The 16,546-nt window shown below is 39.7% G+C and overlaps 1 protein-coding gene across 1 annotated transcript in view; it reads right to left on the reverse strand.

Moving 5' to 3' along the window:
• The window catches only part of TRMT9B (tRNA methyltransferase 9B (putative)), a 107,482-nt gene that overhangs the window by 12,522 nt on the left and 78,414 nt on the right, over window positions 1-16,546 (reverse strand). Inside the window, exons 2-3 of the mRNA XM_082051698.1 lie at window positions 14,778-14,937; window positions 11,696-11,889 (exon numbers count right to left, since the gene is read on the reverse strand). The gene's annotated coding sequence lies outside the window, so the exon portion shown is untranslated. The remainder of the gene's footprint in view (window positions 1-11,695; window positions 11,890-14,777; window positions 14,938-16,546) is intronic.

Consider the following 16,546-nt stretch of genomic DNA (forward strand, 5'->3'; position numbering starts at 1 on the left):
ATAAGGCTAACAACTCTGGTAATTAATTTCACTTACGCATGAACTGTTATAAGTCCATGAAAATGCACAGCCTGAAATTAGAGCAAGGGGAACTCTATGCGACATATTTAAAACCTTACTGAACTGAAGTCTTGATTCAGGAGCCTTCCTCCAGTAAAAACTGGGAAATTCTAGAGTGTAAAGCTAAGAGCCAAGACACATTTTACAAGAATTGCTGTCATTTGAAATGCTCGCTGTAAACCTAGTATTTTAAAGTAATTTCACAAATTGAAATAAAGTTAATACCATTGTAGGGGTTTTTTTTTACTGAAAAAGAGAGAAACTTGCCCTAATGAAAGGCTGAACGCACTGAGGCTGTTCTTTCAAGATCTTGGACTAAGTGAGTTTGTGGTGCAAGCTCTAGTCACTCAAAATGACAACCATTTACCATCACATTCATTTTGTTAGCTTTATTTTCCAGCCCAGACAAAACCCAGTATTATTCACCGCACATCCTATTCCTGGATCAGTTAATCATTTAATATTCCCTTTGCTGTTTTGCATTTAGGGTCAGAGTCTATCTAGCTGAAAGGTTGCACTCTAAACAGATTTGTTTCCCTAAGTACATAAAGTCCGTTGTGTAGACAGGTAACATTCTGCTAAGATGACAATGCACAAACATGGACCCTTTGCCATTCAAAAACACTGAAAGGAGCATACTTTTGCATTAGTTGCACAGTCCCTTTAAGTGTCTGTTCATCTTTACTATCACATCAAAATTCACAAAATAATCCCCACCAAAGAGGGTCCCTTCCTACTGGGGTCCCACACAGCCAAAAATCCCTGGTGTTAGACTGCACTGGTGTGCGTCTTCAGATCCTGTACAGAAACACTCTGTACAGACATTAGAAGAGAAGGGAGGACCAGGAAAAATTTGGTCAACTAACTGGGAAAAAAGTCCAATAATAAGTGGTGCTGAAAAGAATGAAGTGTTTAGGTCTTTTTCTTCTTCACTATACATGTTATTTGCCAAGAGGCAGTCAAGCATGAGTGAAAATGGGAAAAGAAATTAGGATGGAATGGGAAAGAATAGGACAGGGATTTTTAAATAAATTTGGGGTTTTCAAAACAACTAGTCTAATAAACAGTACTTAGGGAACTGATCACACCAACCTCAGATTAGCCAGTCTCAGAGCCAGCAGAAATTATTTTTGAGAAACTGTGGGCAACAAGCATAGTCCCCAGTCTCTTTATATTCTCATAAACAAACTAGGGACAGTTGGTTCAGATGAAATCATGGCAGAAGTTGGTACTGTTTGAAAGAGAATATTTAGAGTATCAACAATTCACTATAGCACTGGAAGGATAAGAGAAATTTGTTGAGGAGTCTGTTTTGGATACTCCTCAGAGATTCCATTGCATGATGGATCAGAAGGTAGCATTATATCTGCAGACGGATGAAACTGACAAGGGTTCAAATGTGCTGGATGACAGTATTAGAATTCAAGTGTTTTGACAGATTGACAAACACAAAAGCAAATAATTTAGTTTAGATAAGAATAATCAACTGCACAAGTAAAGGCTGAGGGAGGCAGGATGGGATGACTGGCAGCAGTTCTGTAGAAGTGGATCTGGGCACTATCACCTTTCACAGATTTAACACCACACATGCTACAGTGTTATGGAATATTTTGCAACAGTATGTTGCAAAAAAATTAATACCGGCACACAGAAATAGGGCAGATACTTTCAGGTTAAATAAAACTGTCCTTCTACTATATTTGGCACTGTGAACATTTGAGTGTTATCACAGTTTGAGTGTTATTACAGGATCACAGAATGGTTGGGGTTGGAAGGGACCTCTGGAGATCACCTAGTCCAACCCACCTGCTAAGGCAGGTTCACCTAGAGCAGATCACATAGAAGTGCGTTATGTATGATCTCAGGCAAGAACTATGTAGACCCACTGGAAATATTACAGATGAGAACAACAATGATCAGAGATCATTGGAAATATGTAAGAGATTGGAAGTCAAGCAAACCTCTGGGAAAGCTGTTAGTTTCTTGGATGGGTCTTGTCCTCTCAGGGCAAGAGAGGACCACCTTCTCATATAAGAAGGGCTGTTGGAAAGTGGGAGGGAATAATCTGTTTTCCAAAATGAAGGGTAGACAAAAAAAAAGGGTTTAAACTACAGCAAGGAAGATACAGGTGAGGCATTTAAAAACAAACAAACAAACCAACAAACAAACAAGAAGAAGGACAGAAAAGCACTGGAAATTATTCTGGACTGGATAGGTCATGGAGTCTCCAGCAATGGGGTCTTAAAAACACAAGTTAACCACCTCTCAGGAAATACACTGATGTAATTGATGCAGCTTGAGGGGAGGGAGATGATGCCCTGACATCCAGCCTTGTGACTCTGTGTCTATGAAACACAAAACTTCAGTTTTTGAGTTATAAACAAGATTTTAGTGACTTGCTGCAGAAAAACAAAAATGAAAGGCTGAAAGGCTGCTTCACAATCTTCATTACTCTTTAACAGAGGGGTTTTCTACAGCTAAATTAGTACAGCTATTAAACTAATTTCCTCATGAGTTTCAGCAGGATGGTTTGTTGACTAAGAGCCCTGCATCAATATCTCAAAGCCCCTGGCCATGCTACACTGCTCATCATCTTTACATTTACATTTTCCATTTTCCCTCCTTGGTCACTGCCTCTCTCAAATACTTGTAAACAGCTATCTTTTCTTCACTCTCTTATTTACCAAGCATTAAATATTTAGGACTTTTCATGCTCCGTGATGAATCAATCTAGGTGGTCTTTTACAAGTATTGTTGTCATTCTCTGTGTCCTCTTCATATGTCTGCATTCTTCATGCCAAACTGTATTCATAGGAATATTTGATTTTTTTAATGCCATCCTACAGTTCTGGAATTATAGCTTTCTAAATTCCTTCAGTTTCCTCACACTCTGGGTTTGCATTTCAAGTACTACTATTTCCAGACAGATTAGTTTTAATTTATGCAGTATAATTCTCTTTTTTTTCCTGCTCATAGAGCTCATCACTGTCAGTATTTACATTGTACTTGGTGCTATATACAAAGCCTCCTCAATTAAAACAATTTACAAACTGACTAAAGCAAGACACTCAATTACTTGAAAATACATCTTCTGCTGAAAGTTAATATCTTAGTGACAGAAAGATAAGCCGCACATTATCAAACAGGATCTCAAATTAAGGCTGTCAATGGTTACCTTTGATCCTAAAATTAAATATAAAATATTGCACAATGAATTACAGTAATTACAGAAGTAGTAAGTGCATTCTCTTGATACATTTATAAACTACTCTGGAATAACACGTTCGTTATAACCAAATATAGAATTTCCTATCTTAAAATATTCATATTTGTTTTCAGTATACAAATGTACTCAGTGTTCAGTATGCCGTCCAAATACAGTTTTAAAAAGAAGAACAGGTTTTGTGGCAGACAGTATTAGGTATTTGGTTATCCTCATAGATGACCATCAGAATGAGAGCAAAGACAGTATCACATTTCATCATCCTACAAAACTCAAAAATCAGACTGATTAGCTTTTACTTTCTTGTAACTGTTAATCAAATAAAGTCATGTATTTATATTTACTTTATTGAAAAAGAAAAACTATCTTATATGTCTTTGAGGTTAGTGCTCAAAGACAAAAGGTTAGAGTGCTATCTAGCAGTAAGTAATTGGGTGCTTACGCAGCTGACAAAGGCAACTGAAGATACAACAGCAATCCTATCAGGATTCAGAGTTAGACTTAGAGACAGAAAAATTGCATTATGTTGTTACTAAAAGGTCAAGGTGTAACCCTCCATCCAGTCATAGCTGTAGTAGACCAATCAGTGTGAAGGCTCGGCATTCCTGTAGTCAAAATCCCCAGAACAAGACTCTTTATTCCATAAATCCACCAATTTCATGGAAAGATTGTTTCATTTAAAATGCTTTCTAGTATGAGTGATAACTTTTTACATGGCTTGATATTTCCAAGCCCTCTATTTTAAGGCAAAGAAAGGCCTTTACATAAAGCAATTTGTCCTCTTGAAGCATGGAAAGGAAAAGCTCCCTGAGGGAGCTGAAATTTCATAGAAACACCACTGAAGCTCTCCGTTTGGAAAATATTTTAATACCATGACTTTTTTAGATGCAATCTTCTTTCTTAAAATCAATATTCTCTGGGCAAGTATTATACAATGGGGAACAAGAGTTGATACTCACAAAAATCAGTATCTGGAACATCAATAGAAATATTTTCTTAGAAGAATTGGGCCCATAAGTAATTAATTTTTCTGAAATGACTACATGTAGATCTCAACCTAAAGTTTTCTTCAAAATGGAATAATTTTCAACAGAAAAACACAACCCAAAATACACAGTCCCTTTAGTCCAACTATATATTTTTAATTTTTTTCTGAGGAAAAAAAGTCAGGCAAGACCCTGTGTCACATAGAGCCTGGATATGACACACATATTTATTTTATTTTTCAATAGTCAGACTTTTTTTCTCCCAGTAATTCAGTTGATACCTCTATCTCCATTTATGAAGGTATGTACATAACTTTTAAAGAACCAATGTCTTTACTGTTAAGCACTTCTATACATAAGGAGTTTCTTGTTCATTTTGAAAATATTTTAAAATTACTTCACAAGCATATAAAAGTGTGAAGGATTTTTTTCAGTCTCTTTAATCTTTATAAATTAAAGAGATGTGCAGCCCTCAAGGTGTGGTTTTCTCATGTTCTATTATTACATACAAACATGCTTATGTAGATCCTTGTATTGCAAAAACGTGGATATCTGCTTAACTTTATGCACTGTAAATCATCTTACTGACCTCAGGTAGCCTATTAATAACAACTAAAAGCAGGAGTTTGCACATAGTTTTTTTTCAGAACAGAGCCTTATGCTGTTTGTACCGTCCCATACTCTGATTCATCCATCCTGACTGGATGGCAGAATACCTGCAAATCTGGGTGTTTGCATGGGAAGTGTTTATCCCTTGATGAAGGGCTGATTCCAAACTCTAAATTTGCTTTATAACTTCAGTTGGGGAATATGCAGAAAATTATTAAGAGTTACTTGTATTTTTTCTTCTCACCAAGTTCAGTTTAGCATTATATGTCCAAAAGCGTTTTATGCCTTTCAAGATCTCCTTGCCAGAGGCAATATTAAAATATGTAGCCACAGTTACCTACATGTATCTAATTTGCCCAAAATGCACATCTCCGTAAGTTAAAAAACAGCAGCACCACTGAAATATCTCAGTGCACAATCTGTTACAAATACACAATGTGAGAAGGAAATCAGTAAATAAAAATGCACTGGTTCAAAGAGATGCTCTATAAATAGCATATAGAACTGAAATAAATGTATTGACATACTAGACTGAAAACAAATTACAGAAATGAAACCTAAGCCCCTGAGGTCTGTGATAGAGCACTAAAAAGTCCCAGAAGACCTTTTCATGGAGAGAGTGCTGCATGTTTTTCTTATCTGTTTCTCGAGTTTCATGCTCAAAATCATAAGCTCTAGAAGCATGCTTCACCTGAACAGCTACATCAGCAGGGAATGTCATGGTGTGCACCACATGAGCACAGCAGTGCTGCTGAAGTAATTCTGTTCCTTCTTTCTTTGCAAAAGAAAAGGAGCAGGTGACTCCCTGAGCTCTGGCTGCTCCCACTAACATTCGGTGGGAATGAAAATCCCTTTACAAACATTCATTAAGAAGGGAACATTCTGCAACTCTGAGGGCTCTATGTGGATTTACAGAGGCAATACTTCGGTATTTTGAATTTTCTAGGAAAAAAATTATTAACTATTATGGTTCAGGATTGCTCCAGATTATTGTTCAGGACTGTTTGCCAATGCACAATGTGTACTTCATTTTTAATTAATCAGGCGATCACAGAGAAACTTATTATTTCTGTTGCAAATTCCGCCCATGTCTCTTAAAAACTACCCTTCCCAACTGCTACGCCGAATTCAGCGCCAGCATCCCTGCTCGTTCCCAGCTCTGGAAGCCGCGGCTCCATTCAATTAAGATGGGGAGGGGAGGGGGGGGGCGAATAAAAAAATTAGTTCCATCTCGAAATCCTTCCGTCCCGGGGTGGATCAGTGCCCCAGGGGCTACTCCCGGCTCGCCGTGCAGCGCTTTTAAGAGAATCATCACAATTTGCAAAAATCCATCGCCGCCAGCCCTCAGCGGCGCTGTTTTGGGGGGTGGATTAAGGGTGATTTTTTTTTAATTTATATAATTTTTCAATCTCCCCCCCCGCCTCAGCTCGAGGTGAAGAGGGGGGGGTCTGCCCTTCGCATCCCTCCCCCTCCAACCCTGTGCTGCCACCTTCCCCCGCGCCGTGTCCCTTCCGCCCCGCTCCTTACCTGCACCGGCGGGGCGGCGGCGGCTGCATCCCGCCGCGGAGGCGGCGCTTGGCCGGGCCGGGCCGGGCCGTACAGCGGGGGTGGCCCCCGAGCGGAGGGGCGCGGGAAGCCCTCCCCGCGCCCCTCCGCTCGGGGGCCACCCCCTATCTGTAGGTCCCGATGCCCCCCCGCTTCCCCGCAGGCAGGAGGAGGAGGCGGGGAAAAAGGGCCGGGTTATCGATTTCCCTGTTAACTCTTCCCCTTGGGCGTCTCCTGTGAGGAGATGAGGAGGGTGGTGCTGATGGAGATGATGTTGCGGGGGGGAAGAAGCAGGGTCCCCGAGCTCCTCTAAACCGAGGTCGATGGGAGCCGTGCTGTCTCTGCTGGTGATCAAAGCCGCCAAGGAGGATTAGTTCTTGCTCATTTAAAGGTTAAGCTCAAAGCGAACCTTGCGACTAGGTCCTGCCTGCAAAGGCTTCCCATCCCGAGAGTGCCGAGGGTGGATAATTTTTTAGCCCCACTACTCCAGCACCAATTCCTGTTAAAGCAGCCTAAACATGGTAGATCGTTTCTATACTTCTGTATATTTATAGGTGTCTACCAGACAAATACACAGAACCCCAGCAATGCACCAGGACCCCAATACTATTAGCGCTATAAACACAAGCTAAAGAGATAGCTGTCCCAAGACTTTATAAATTATGTATAAGAGATTATAGATAGAGGAAAATGCAATGAAACAATATGAGCCAGTACAACAGGCGGGGAACTCAGCACAGCATCACGCAAAGTACTGAAGGTACTGAACTATTTACTGTTATGTGTAGCCTTCTGCTCCCAATCAGCTTTGAGGGTGCCTTGAGACAGGATTATGGGGAAATAATGGGAACATGACTGTGAACTGATGGAATTTTCAAAACTGACAAAATTGCTCAGGAACCTTTTACTTTTACTCAGGAATTCTTTTTACTTTGACAATCCCACCTGCACTAAAAAAAAAAAAAAAAAAAAAAAAAAAAAGTGAAACAATAGTGACCCAGGAAGATTATAAGAACAAGCTGAGAAAAAGTACACTGAAGACATAAGAACCTAATATTCTGTTAAGTATACAAAGTCACGGAGTAACAATGAAGCTGATGGTCTTTATTGTCAAGGTATTCAACAATCAGGGCTGTTGGCTAAATCATAACTAACCTTTTTAACTCGTTCAAAGAGCTTTGCCTGAACTATAAGGCGTGACTGTCCTTCACAAACACTGTGTTGACTTGTCCCTGTTATTCTGCACTTCTATGTGTGTCTGCTAAACTCATTCTGAAACGTGGTGTCAGCTGAATCGACTGGTGCAGACAAATTAGGATCTGCCAGTCCCAGATTCTCTCTGATATCTTTTCTGCAAGATGCAATCATATTTGCCTCATTCTGCCTTCAGGTACCAAGCTGGTTTCAGCAAAAGGCTGCACATAGCAGTTCATAGTTCAGCACCTGTATTAACTTTGCATGTCAGTTTCCTAAAAATTTCTCATGTGTAAACACCATCTGGTCCATGTTATTTGTTGATAGAGTTATTGACTTGTTATAAATGTTTTTCAGTTTGAAAAAACTACCTCAGTTTTAACCTTCTTAGAAAAATATTCTGATAGAGACTCTCTTAAAAGTCCCCTGTGGTAATTTCACACAGCCTTTTCCCTTACAACCTCATCTTTTCTGGTTGCTCTTTAAAACCATTTTATCTAGTGGACCTATAGATTCTCTGGCAGACTTCCTGCTTCTGATGCATTCAAAAGAAATGTTAGTCATGTAGCTTAATGCACTTTAGGAGAAAACAAACAAACAAACAAACACGCAAAACTCAGAGGTATTAAGGTCTCAACATGGTATACAAGGCAGAATGAAAATAGAATACTTTTTCCTTTGAAGTACTATGCATCTACAATTACATAATAAATTGCAGCCCTTAACAACCCCTTCTCCCAACAATTAAAAGACCTCATCAAAATCAATTTTTTTTTATATTAAAAAGGATTTAGGTCACTAAATTAAGTGACCGAAGGTTGGGGGAGCCAGAAGGCTAGCCATGAAACCTTAATTCGGACATTTTGTGCATGTGCATTGCAACCCTGTACTTAATTATGTGCTTGTCTGTAGAGCACCAGGCTCCGTTTGGAACATTTGAAATTATAACGTGGCGAGCATGTGAGGCTGGATAATAATCTCTCCTCCTGTGTTCCCATCCATTGATTCCTTTACCTTCTAGGGTCTCTTTTCTGCTCATCCCTTATCACCTCTCATGTGGAATTTATCTTTCTTTGGTCTGTCTGAAACTCTTACCCTCAGATAATAACTTTAGTAGTCAATGAGGTAAAGGTTTTTACTATAGAGTCACAGCAATTACAAAGTATTCTTTCAAAGGTTATTAGTGATTGTTCTTCAAAGGTGAGAAAAAATGGAAAGGAAGGAAAACGAAGACAGGAAGAAAGAGAGTGAAAAACAAGGAGACAAGAGTGTGCAGGTTGAAGCAGAAGGGAAATAAGGAATTGAGGTCAGTCTCATAGTATCATGGAGCTTCCTCCTTACAAAGGATCAGCTCTCAAATTGCAAGCTTTACAGAGAGAGACAGTTGTAGATGAAAGCAAAAGCAAGGCATTCAGTTGCCTGATGTCTTGGAGGGTATCATACAGTATTTATAAATATTGCTGCACTGTCTCAGCAATGATTTTTTTGTATTTGTGACAAAAACTCTGATTTCTATCTGCTTCTCTCAGAAGAAGGCCTCACCAGTCAATGCCATTGTTTCCTCTCTGTGCCAAGTGTTACAAAGAACAAACACTTTTCAGAGGCTTATTTTCTATGGAGATATTTGAGCTAATAACGTACATCTTTGGTTGGTGAGTTTGGTCTTTACATAGAATTACAACCTTACCTTCAAACTGTAATGTTGTTTTAAAAAGTTTTCCAGCAGCACTAACAACTGGAACCAGTGGTGTTTGTCATGTTACCAATGAGTTAGCATTATTACAGTGGACTAAAAGCAATATTTCTACTTCATGGGAAATTTTAGACCTGAATCAGGCTAAAGCAATAACTACTCACTAGTCTTTTTTTTTTCTGGAACATGAGAATTCAAAGAAAAATTGAGCTAGAAAAACATACTGTTTCCTAAATGAAGTGGGATCTCTGAAGGCTTAAGTTCCCCAGTGAAACTGAGTGTAAGCGTATTTTGTTGGCCAGTTAGCGTTGATATCACAAAACTCACATTTTAAAAGAAGTCACTAAAAATGGCAGCTACTCTCCTGAGTGCTTCAGTTTTTAGAGACTTTCTGATCCTTTCCCATATACTTTCTTTGCAATCATTCGCACTACAAACTTGTTTTCTTAAATAAAATTCAGATTGTCTGCTTCTTATTTGCTTGCAAGAGTTTTAATAACAAAAAAATATCCTGAAAATTGTGATAATACTGTGTGCTGAGCCATGCTGCAGTGTATAATAGATTTACTTAGAATGGAATAAGAGAGCAGAACTAATTCATTGAAAGCAAGGCATGTTACAGTCCAGTAAAATCAAACACTCATGACTTTGGGGGTATAACTGTGTGGATATTTTTTCACATAGGCTTAGTATGCAGGCAAGCTCATATTGTGGGAGATTTTTAATGTGTGGCCTTCATAACCTATCACGCAGAGCTGCTGGGGGGATTAACTAGTTAAGATTTGTAAAGTGCTTTGAAGATTATGAGGCATTAAGTTGCATAAGTGCTAAGCACTATTATTTAATACTTAAGTATTATAACCAAGCTTTACAGGACAACTCATGTTCACCTCACCAGTATGAGTCTTTCTGATTACAATATAGTTGTTGCAAAGAGGTAAAGCAAGAAGAACTGACCATGAGAAAGTGAAATTCCATTCTTGTTTCACTGTCAGAGACTACAGTGAAATATAACTGTAATGATGTTGTAGAAAATTTAATTGAAAAATAATTATTATGAAATGCAATGGTAGATCCAAGAAATCCACATAAAAATGCAGGGCATCTTAAGGTGCCGGTTCTGCCATTAATCTATGTCCTGTCTTACCTAAGTAGGCCCATTCTCCAAGAAGTGCAACTCAAAATCCCACATCCATAGATGGGCCAACCACATCAATTACGTCAGCTGGAAATGTTGCCAAGTGACAGTAAGGATGGGCAAAATCTGTACACTTGTGAGCTGTATTTCATACATTTTTTAGCTTTGGCTTTAAAAAAAAAAAAAGGTCAAAATTTTGGAAGAAAGATGAACACAGAGAGATTGTTAACTTTATAAATCAGAGTGAGAACACCTTTTTTTCATACAGTTTCTTTGTGGAGTTTCATTTGGGTATCAACCTTCCTTTCCCTTGTTTTGTAATGTCAGTTTTGAGTAGCAGAAGTAGTGGTTGAGGGTTTTTTTTGGTAGTGAAGGGATAGAGGATTTGTTAAAAAAATAACTATGCCAAGCAGAAACAACATGACATAATTTTGTGCATAACTATGTTGGAGGCAGAGGAACACAAGCATTCTGGGACTGCTGTGATCCATGCACTATAGATGTTCTTGGACCCTAAGCTGCATCCCACCATCCTGAAGCCATATGACACTATTTGGCATTCAGGGAAGGAGAGCTGGATTTATTTACCTTACAAAGACTAATTATTATTCAATGTCAGTCTCTTTGCAGGACAAAGTACTCAGATAGTATTTAAATTTCCTGCTTCTGCAGAAGTGCTGCGGACATTTCACAAGGACAATGCTTTTCAAGTATATGCATTTCTTCTCTGTGGCTAAAACTTAGGAAATTTACTTTCCTATAGTGCTTTGACATTTTGATCTGAATTGAAGCATATAAATAAAAATGCACTTCACTGAATGTCTCCAGTATGAACTGAAATTCAGCTTTAGAGACAACTAAAGGTAAAAGAGGGCAAAAGAGAGTCAACAGCACAGTTGTACACTAAACACAGTTCCTTGTCCTTTCATAGGTCAAGGAAACTGCAGGTGTCTACTGCTCATACTTCTCTTTGGAAAGCACAAACTTTTCTTCCTCTATTAAGTTACTAACAATCATCGTGTCACAGGAGATCAAACTATCTGTCCCACAACACAAATGAAGTCAACGATAAGCTAGAGCTCAATTTAGTTTCCTAGACACTAATCCCTGTCCCAGACTGCTTTAGCCAATCAAAACTTAGAAACAGATTAAAACAGACTGGAACAGTGCAGTGCACATGGTTCAGATAAAAGTTTTGTCTACACATGGCAAATTTGACTATACACACTCTCTTACCAGCGTCTTACCAGTCTTTTGACCAGCTAGCCCAGGAGATGTGGGAAACTGGAGGTCGTCTATTTCAGATTCAGCTCCTTAAGCTCAAAAGTGTTCATGCAGAGATTCAGGGCTTCTTTGTTCTCGTCAGGTTCTACAGGTTTTCCAGTCCTTTATCTGAGGCTCCACTCACCTCTGCAGTGGCTTTCCCACCTCTGTGTCACAGCTAAAGCAAGAAAAGCAACTCAACTGTAACGTTCTTTTCTTTTGTCTTTTCAAGAACCTTTTTCTTGGATTTCCTTACTGCCTCCTGTTTTGTTTAGAGAGTTTTAAATCATACAATGGCACCTACTCATTATTCATTTTAGATTCAAATTACAGGTTATGTATGCTGTTGCTCAGACCAACAGTAAACCACTTGACCTGCATTAGTATTCTTAATGCTTATTTTGGCAGAAGTGAAATGTGTTTCTGAAAGGGCAGATATTTACCAGGTGCATTACAAATCTAGTTAGAATTAAAAAAAAAAAAACAAACCAGCAAACAAACAAACATCTGTGTCTTCTGATGTCTGAGTTACTGAGCTTGAAATACGTAATACAATGGCTACTATTAGTTTCATGTACTGTGCAGACCATGACACAGAAAGTTTGGAAATGGGTGTGTGTAGTTTAGTCTTCATGTGATTTTAGCATATTGAGTGAGACTGAAACACTGTAAAAATAGAACCACCAAGAAATGTTTTTGAATTGCTGCTTAAAACCAGTATCTGGTATACAGGACAGAAAGAAATACAATAAGCGAGCATCCCATCAGACCCTCCACACAATGGATCATGCACCACTGAAAGGCAGGGCACAGGTGTCATGTTGGCTATAACCAAAAGCAGCTCTACAGCAGACAGTATTGAAAGAGGGTATTTCCACAGCCTCCCCATATCCACAGTGGACCAAGATCCATTACAAGATCATGCACCTTTTTCATCTTTTTCTTTCTTCAGAGGGCAGATGAGTTCAGAATATGCTGGGCCTTAAATACTGTGTGTCTCTTCTGAACTGTCTACCAGAAGTACTATGAATATGTCAGACTTCTTGTGCTCTGAGCTCCCAGCAGAAACTATTTTCCTGGGGCTATAGGGATGTCTCTGTCTTTTCTCATTAGTCCCTGGTGCTCCTGCTCTTCCCACACATCCCCATATCCTATAACTGTCAGAACCAAAGAAACCAAAATGCTCATCACAACCCAACGCATTGGGCTCTGTTTTCTTACCCATCAACCCGTTTCATAGGGATGGGGCGGGGGGGGGGAGCTTAGTTTAATTCCTTCTGACTCCAAGGAGCAGAAAACACATGCAGCGCACTCCAGTTAGACCCTCCTGTCCAAACTGCATCAGAGCTATGAGAGGGGTCTTGTGTTATCTGCAGATGTGTATAGTGGGGATTTCTAGCACAAGAAGAGAAAACAGGTCTTTGTCAGCAAGAAAAGCTTGTAACATCAAGGAGTCCAAGTTTGAGTTCTTAATATTTCTAAACTTATTCCCATGGTATTCCTCCTGAATACTTACTCCACTGAAATGCTGAAAGTGTTTCTTCTGCTCCTTTTTATTTAAAAGGAATTGATGGAAGGGAGTTTTTTTGGAAGCTGTTCTAAGAGATGGCTCATAGATCCATTATATTCCAAGATCTTTTTTCTGTTCCTCTACCTTTGCCCATTTTTAAGTTAAAGTAACAGAATGAAATATACTTCATTACAAAACTGGTTTTCTCTCCCTTCTTTGCAAGTTTAATTTAGTTTTATGAAAAGATAATTTAAAAAAAAAAAAAAAAAAGAATGAAGAGAACCTTACTAAAAATAAATCCAAGCCACAGCATGTGTTGAAGAGTTGCAGAGTCCTCTCAGTCTGGAACAAGAGCCTTAGTCCAAACTGTGCCTTTTTTCACTCCCATAGAAATTAGCCTAAAACTAAGTAGAAGTTTCTTAAGATCTGGGAGAAACCCCTATTACTGTTATGGGTGCCTCAACAGCAGAATGGGATAGGCAAATCTCTACCCATGTATACCACCTTCTCACCAAAAACTTCTCCCTCGACCACTTCATTCCAGAATATAAATTTCTGCAGCCTCCTATGAGCAAGAGCAAACTCAGATCCAGCAATGCAAGTAGAAATGGAAGTCAGTGTTGAAGAACAATGATGCAATGATCTGGAGAGTGCACCTAAAAGATCTTTTTCAAAGGCCATCTCTAGCTTCAAACAGTATGTTGCTCACAAAGGAGGCTTTACAGCCAATGCTGTGATAGATATCTGATTAAGAGATCAGAAAGCCTTCAAAATTTGGCTTTGGAGGATAGAAGAACAGACAGTATATCATGTTGTACCCCAAATCTGCTCTCCTAAATCCTTGTTCCTCCTCTGGTCTCAGCCTCCTCCCCAGCCCACAGAATTGCAGGTGTATGAAAGCACTGCTAGGCTGTGCTCTGGATAGGAATTAAGTCAATTAGGTCCTGGGAATCTTACTCTCTTTCCATATCTGAAACATTTCAATTTGCTGTCTAGGAAGGAGAAAGATATTGGGGAAAATCCTGACAAGTTAATGAACTGCTATTCCAGCCCCTTGCAGTTTCAGGCTACTTGAGGTTTAGGCAGAAGAGAGCACAGCCTCACTCAAAAGTTTCTCTTCTGCATTCCAGGCAATAGCTCCCTAATAACTTTCCATCTCAAGAACACCCATGCTGAACAGGGGGATTCTCTGAAGTCACAGGGGTAGTATGTACTGAGTTGCTATTCTGCTGGCCACAGCTTTCTCAGGTGGTAGTTTTGGTACTGAAATAGGGAATTACGGAACTAACCGGATTTTGAAGGGAACTGTCTGTAATTTGCAGCTGGGTCTTCACCAGAGGTTTCCACTTGTTGACAACACATTCTTTTCTCTTTTTAGAACAAATCGTCTTTCTGAATTTCACTTCTCATCTAGAAAATGCACATTCTTTAGTTTACTAAAGCTGTAGGTTCACTTCTGTTTGGTCTCTGAATTGAGATTAAATACCAGTAAGATCACCCAAAATACACAACAGAAATTTAAGAGACTTTGAAATGGTTAACCGTTTTAGACTTACCCACACAGCTCACTTTACGAGGACCTACTGATTTTTCCTTGGAAGCAAACTGTTGTTACACTACACATCACTGGCAGGGAGGAGAAGCTAACATGTTTCTCTGTTGATTTGACTTGGAGATTTTAGGCCTGGAGAGAGTCACCAATGGCAGCAAAAGCACCTGAAATAAGGAGTAGAAAGCCGTGGTTAAAATGTAGCCCCCCCCAAAACCTTTAAATCAAAAAAAGTGTGTAGAATGCTCTTCTTGAGCACCAGTAGACTATAGGTTAGGATCTCCATGTTTTGACAGGAATTGCAACAAAGATCTGAAGGGAAATGGCTGATCTGTACCAGGGAGGGAGAACAGTGAGAGGACAGAGCGATGCTACGCTACATTCAAACTGATTAATCAAACAGGCTACAGGACCCCATCCCTGGCCATGATACTGAGTGTTATTGCACAGGACAGGGAGCAGGGAACTGCCTTTCAGGAAAAATCCCCAGCCTGTGCTGTCCCCCGGGCCCAGCTCAGGCATTGTTTGGCAAAATCTGAACAGGCATCTGCCAAAATATTGTAGGAAGCATGTAACAGCTGAACAGTTTGGACAATCAGACCACAGTGGTTGAGCCCAAGCCTCTATGTTTGTTTGAATCCTTGCCAGTATAGATGTAGACCTCAGTCCTGTTTACCTGAAAAGAATCCTACACCCTGCTATCATGGGCAGTGGCTTCCCTGATATAGCTCCAGCTCAGGCATGCCCACCCCTCACAAACAAAAGCTATAAAAATGCCATGAAACAGATTTTTCTTTCCAGATCCAATGAATGCCACTGAGGCAATTGCTAATGGCCTTAATGAGAGGTGACAAGCTCTGCAGGCTGCTCACTCGCAGAAAGCAATGAGTTAGTTGAAAACTAGGAGGAGGAAATGAGGGTGGATTAAATGTCTTGCTATGTGCCTAAAAGAACAGTGTGGTGAGAAGAATGTTCCTGCTCTACTTCCCTATTTTCCACAGAGATAAAATGTGTTTCTGCTTTTATGCTTATGTACCACTCATGATCCTTACAGCTACCTCATGACTATCTTTATACTGTAACACAGCCTTTGCCTTCTCTGGATATGCTTACACAGTAAATTGTTTTGCTTCTACTAGTTTAACCACTACTAATCACATGTGTCACATAGCTGTGCACTAGCTCGGCATTCACAATGCAGATTTTTAGAGTTTGATAAGCACATCCCTGCACTTACACTTAGACATCATGCATGATTCTCCGTAAAACAAATGGATGCTACTGAGCCATCTGTTTGAAGATATGTTTAGTTATATAATCTGAGTTACAAGTATTTCCTCACAGATGAAGATACTTAGTTTAGATGGCTACTGAGAGGGGCCTGTGCACCTGAAGCAATGCAGGAACTGTATAAGACCCGTGCCCTTCTGCAGGAGCCCAGGCAGGATCCTCCAGGTCATCACAAATGGCATTGAAGTCTGTCCTTAGACCACTGAACTGAGCCCCAGCATCTTCATTTCAGTGACTAGGATCCCTTTAATCAATATGAGATCTATTCAGACCTGCTCATCTGGAGTTCAGAGAGCAGATCAGATAGCAAAATATAGGGACGTTTGGATTTACAAGTCTTAACCTTTCAAAAAAAAAAGGTGTTCTCTTTGGCGGATTCAGAGTTTCTTTCACAAGACCAGACTCTGTCCCCAGGTTTGCAAATGCTATTAATGTGAAGTGCCCATTGAGATTCGTGTGCTGCTTTAACAAATGCTTACAAGCAGC

This window comes from Streptopelia decaocto (genome assembly GCF_964273445.1).
Source record: "Streptopelia decaocto genome assembly, chromosome: 4".
Lineage (NCBI taxonomy): Eukaryota > Metazoa > Chordata > Aves > Columbiformes > Columbidae > Streptopelia > Streptopelia decaocto.